Source organism: Engraulis encrasicolus, chromosome 10, assembly GCF_034702125.1.
Source record: "Engraulis encrasicolus isolate BLACKSEA-1 chromosome 10, IST_EnEncr_1.0, whole genome shotgun sequence".
Classification (NCBI taxonomy): Eukaryota; Metazoa; Chordata; class Actinopteri; order Clupeiformes; family Engraulidae; genus Engraulis; species Engraulis encrasicolus.
The window spans coordinates 19,986,103-19,992,041 of NC_085866.1; positions in this window are offsets into that span (position 1 = coordinate 19,986,103).

Consider the following 5,939-nt stretch of genomic DNA (forward strand, 5'->3'; position numbering starts at 1 on the left):
AAGGGGGCTGGGAAATGACCCAGGTCAGATTTGAACATCCAGCATCCCCCAAAATCATGTTTGACCCTGCCGTGATTCAATCGGTAGGGCACTGCATTGCTACACCGGCGACCCGGGTTCGATTCCAGCCCGGGTCTTTTGCTGACCCCTTCCTGTCTCTTTCTCCCCACTTGCTTCTTGTCAAACATAACATAACCTCCCCCCCTTCCCCCTAAAATAAATAAGAAGCATGTTTTTAAATGACTCAGCAAGGTAACTGTAGTCAAAGTGAGCCCCTTTGTAACCTTGTCGCCCCCCCTCCTAGCTCACTCTGTTGATGGGTATGACGCTCTATGTAACATCATCCCACCTTCACTGTAGACACACGCAAGCCAGGCTTGTACGAAATTCCCAATTGAAAGAATTTCAATTCAAAGTAATGTCATAATACGAACACTAGGTGTTGCTGTTCTATATACTTTCAATGGGTGGTGTAGATTAAATTCAAAGAAATTCAAGGTAATGACACCACCTAGTGTTCGTATTATGGCATTACTTTGAATTGAAATTCATTCAATTCGGAATTTCGTACAAGCCTGCTGCAGGCTGACACACCTGCTGCTGTGGCCACTATTCCATTTCTCTTCAGGTTTAATGGCATCAGGCAATATGATGAGTCTATCTACTGTCCGACTGTACATCCTCAATTTTGAAGATATGACTGATGCTCATATTGAGAGGACAGAGGGAGAGAGAGAGAGAGAGAGAGGCTGGAAATTAGTGGGGACGACGGATAGGGAAGAATCGGGGAAACACATGAGCTCGGTTTGAACTGGAACCCGGCTTCCAGGAGAACTCATGATATGGCACCTTGGCCTACTGACCCAAGGCACTCGCAATACTAATGTACAGTCATGATCTAGGATCATCTTCAGGTTGTGTGCTACCAGGTGTAAGCAAAGGTCACTGTAGTGTAGCGAATGGGGAGTAGATTTAAGTAGTAGAGACTTGAGTTGCCCTGCCGGGACTTGATCCCAGATTCTCTGGGGTACCACACTGGGACTCTGACCGCTACACTAAAGAGCCAGGCTCATTGGTGTGACAGTCAGAGCACACCCACAACCCTAGTGATTAGCCACTCCATCCCAGTCACATAGAGGGTTTTAAGTGACAGCTTAAGTTCACACATGTATGTGTTCAAGAGAGACGGAAGGAGAAAAAAGACAGAGTCCCAGAGAGACAGAGCGAAAGAGAGAGAGACTGAGAGATGGCAGCGAGGGTCTGAGAGAGAGAGAGAGAGAGAGAGACTGAGAGATGGCAGCGAGGGACTGAGAATGAGAGAGAGAGAGAGGGAGAGAGAGGCCACTCAGGCAGTAGTGGGCGAAAAAGAGAGGAACTGTAAGAGAGTGAGTGAGTGAGAGACTGAGAGATGGCAGCGAGGGACTGAGAGAGAGAGGGAGAGAGAGACCATTCTTGGCAGTAGTGGGCGAGAAAGAGAGAAACTGTAAGAGAGTGAGTGAGTGAGAGACAGAACCCGGGTGACAGTGGAATGTGTCAGTGTTCCGGCAAGCCACCATGCTCCCAAACTGCAGCACATAAACATTCCTCCACCCCTGTGTCACAGCTGAGCCCTCGCCCGCTCTTGCTGTAAAAACACAGGCAGTAATTAAAACCAAAAAACCCGGCACTTTCCCCCCCCTTTGTCTTCAACCAGCCCCCCTTTTTTAGTGGTGGATTGCATTTAAACAATGAGCCATTGATTTGGTGTTTTTCTCCCCAAGTATTTTTTGGGGTGGTGGGTGGTTGAATGGCGGTGCTCCACTCCAGAAATTACAAATGCAGTAGGGAATTAAATAAGAAGAGAGAGAGAGAGAGAGAGAGAGAGAGAGAGAGAGAGAGAGAGAGAGAGAGAGAGAGAGAGATTAACACATGGACGTTATTGATAGAGTGCCACCAGTACAAACGCATGCACACAAACACACACATGCCCACAAACACACACAAAAAAACAACACAGAACATGAGCTGAATGTACGCTCATACAACCACAGTATACCTGGGAACCGCACGCCGATCAGCAACTATGATGAGAATCTATTTATCAGATGGAGCTAACCAGACGCATGCTGCGTTTCCAAGACAAGTCAACAAATAGCATTAATAAAAGACAGGAGCTGGCCCTACCGTGGCCAACCGGTGGGGCACTTGCCTGCCATGCGGCTGACCCGGGTTCGATTCCCGACCCCGGGTCCCGGGTCCTTCGCCGACCCCTCCCCGTCTCTCTCCCCATTCGCTTCCTGTCCACCTCTCACACTGACCTGTCAAATAAAGTCGAAAAAGACCCAAAAAATGTCTTATAAATAAGTAAATAAATAAATAAAGGCAGGAGCCAGAAGAGAGAGGGCACAGAGAGGTAAACTCATCCAACATGGCAGAGCAGAGCAGAGCAGAGGCAGCTCTTCAAGATGCAACACAAGGAAAAAAAAAAAAAACAGACATCTCAGTTGCCAAATCTACTTCATCACAGTACGCTATACGTCAGGGCCACTGACAGCTCTGGCCGGACACGGGACAAAGTCATCTGTAAGGTCCCCCCACCCAAAATATATAATGTACTGAGAACCCAGTTCTGGGCCCTCAGCTTTCTCCCTGGGCCCGGGACATGTCCATGATGCACGTCTCTCCTTCTCTCTCTCCGTGCGCCCATGTGCGCTGAGTTTTTGAGGGAATGATTGTCGTAAGATGTGAGTTGAGCTGCGCAAGCTGAGCAGCAGAGCACCACGGCTCTTTCCCTCCTTCTTTCTTTCTTTCTTTCTTTCTTTCTTTCTTTCTTTCTTTCTTTCTTTCTCCACAACTCCTTATGTTTGGCTGAGGTGCTGTGACGAGGTGGCTTTTGTGGGGAGGCTCGGGGCGTTAGTCATGTTAATAATGTTCAACAGACTCAGACTCAGACGGTCCTGGCACAAAACTCACCTGTCACTTTTCAGGGCTGGGGAGGGGCGAGGATGCCGGGGGGGTGGGGGGGGGCATGACAGAGCTCATGGCCTCTCCAGATGATGCGAGGGTTCACAGCCGTGTCATCGTGGTGGAGGGAGGAGGGGTGAGGGGTGTGGAGGAGCAGAGAAGGAGGATCAGAGATTCCGTCTCTCTTGTGGTGGTTGTGTGGTGTGTGGTGTGTGGTGTGGTACGGAGCGATGCGGAGGGATGGAGAGGAGTGGAAGGATGCAAAGTAATATGGAGTAGAGTAATATGGCATGGTGTGAACTGTGAAGTGGAGTAGAGCAATATGGCATGGTGTGAACTGTGAAGTGGAGTAGAGCAATATGGCATGGTGTGAACTGTGAAGTGGAGTAGAGTAATATGGCATGGTGTGAACTGTGAAGTGCAGCAATGCAGAGCATGCAGAGCGATATGGTGCAGAGCAGTGTGGAGAAGATAGAGCACTGTGGGGTGGAGCAGTGTGGAGTGGTGTGGACTGGAGCAGTTGTAGAGCAGAAAGCGCCAGGAGTGCAAGAACTGTCATCCGGGAGTAGAGAGGTGCAGGGTGGAGTGGTGTGGTGTGGTGTGGTGTGGTGTGGTGTGGTGTGGTGTGGTGTGGTGTGGCGCAGCAGAGTGGTGCAGTGCACAGTGCAGAGCAGGGCACAGCTATGTGGACTGGGGTGAAGCAGTGTGGATGGCAGGAGGCAGATGGCTGTCACCGTGGAGCATTGCAGAGCAATGTAGAGCACTGTGAGGTGGAGCAGTGTGGAGCTCAGCACTCTGCTGTCAATGTGGAATGATGTGGAGCAGTAAGAAAGAGGTCAAGGACTGTCATCCAGGAGTAGTGCAGAGCAGAGTGGAGCAATCTGGAATGGCGTGGAGGGGATGGCAGGAGGAGCAGCACAGAGCAGAGTGGAGTGGTGTAGTGTGGAGCTCAGCTCTCTGGGAATCAGAGCAGAGGGCTGTCAACGAGGAGTGGCTTGGAGGGGTGTGAAGCAGAGCACTGTGGAGCAGTGTGGAGTGGTGTGTAGTGGTGTGGAGTTAAGCAATCTGGAGTGGCTTGGTGTGGATGGCAGAGGGCTGTCATTGGGGACCAACACAGAGCCGAGTGGAGCACTGTGGAGCGGTGCGGTGTGGTGTGGTGTGGTGTGGTGTGGAATGGAGTGGAGTGGTGCAGTGTGGTGTGGAGTGGAGTGGTGTGTAGCGATGTAGTGAGGAGTGGTGTGGAGCAGTGTGGAGTGGAGTGGTGTGGAGTGGAGTGGTGTGGAGAGTGGAGTGGTGTGGGGCGGAGTGGTGTGGAGTGGTGTGGAGTGGTGCAGTGTGGTGTGGTGTGGAGTGGAGAGTGGAGTGGACTGGAGTGGTGCAGTGTGTATTGGTGTGGAGTGGAGTGGTGTGGTGCAGTGTGTATTGGTGTGGAGTGGAGTGGTGTGGTGCAGTGTGTATTGGTGTGGAGTGGAGTGGTGTGGTGCAGAGTGACGAGAAGCACAGAGCACAGCTGATCATTGTGGAGTGGTGTGGACCTCTCTGGGAGGCAGAGCAGAGCAGAGTGGAGTAGTGCAGTGTGGAGCTCAGCTCCTCTCTCCGGGAGGCAGAGCAGAGCAGAGGGCTGTCATTGAGGACTTCATCTGGGGCCGTGAAGTGAAGTGAAGTGGTTCCAGAGGATGATTCGCTATGACTGAGGAACAGGCCAACTGGGAGCAGTCTGTCACGTCGCGGCGGAGCGAGGGAGGGAGAGGGAGAGAGAGGGAGAGGGAGAGAGGGAGGGAAGGAAGAAGTGAGAGGTCACGGTCTGTTTGTGTGCGGGAATAATAATAATGGTATGATCATCATGGCGTGTGTACGTAAATTACAACCCTCGCGACCCCCCCCCACTCCCCCCTCATCTGTCTCAGTTTAGCTCCTGTGACCATCCCACCCACCCACACAGACATACATATACATTACATTAAGCGCTTATAGACACATACGTACGAGTACACACGCAACCACACTCTGTACTGTACATGCATATATGCTCACATACTCAGACAGGGACATTGGATAGGCAAAGCACACTAGGCGTGGACAGTGCGGCTGAAAGACAAATGCACGCACACAGGCACATTGCGTTGCATTTGCATGAGATACACACACACCCTATGTCTCGCACGCACGCATGTACACACAGACACATACACATGCCGATATCACAAACACACACACACACACACACACACACACACACACACACACACACACACACACACACACACACACACACACACACACACACACACACTCACACACACACACAGGCTCTGCCACAAACATATACACAGACACACACACACACACACATACACACACACTCATAACCCTCCCGCCTACAGCCCCGCTCCAAGCCCAACATATCCCTCTTCGAGGGGCGCGGAGCCTAAGCCACAGACATCACCCTGATTGCTCACAGTGGTCCCGTGGTCTGTCCGCATTCCCAGCACTTATTCACACCGCTCCAAGTCCGCTCACTCGTGCCTTGCCGTTGCCACCCCCCCTCCTGGAAAGTAAAGCAGTGGCTGGACAGGCGCAGGCAGCAAAAAATGGCATTGCTGCTAGTCTGCCCCTGTCTGCCTGTGACACTGCCTGCCTGCCTGTCAGCCTGCCTGCCTGCCTGTGACACTACCTGCCTGCCTGTTTGCCTGCCTGTCTGTCTGTCGGCCTGCCTGTCTGCCTGCCTGTTTGCCTGCCTGTCTGTCTGTCGGCCTGCCTGTCTGCCTGTGACACTACCTGCCTGCATGTCTGCCTGTGACACTGTCTGCCTGCCTGCCTGCCTGCCAACCTGCCTTCCTGCCTGCCTTCCTACCTGCCTGCCTGCCTGCCTTTCCTGCCTGCCTGTCTGCCTGTGACACTACCTGCCTGCCTGCATGCCTGCCTGCCTGTTTGCCTTGCCTGTCTGCCTGTTTGCCTTGCCTGTCTGCCTGCCTGCCTGCCTTTCCTGCCTGCCT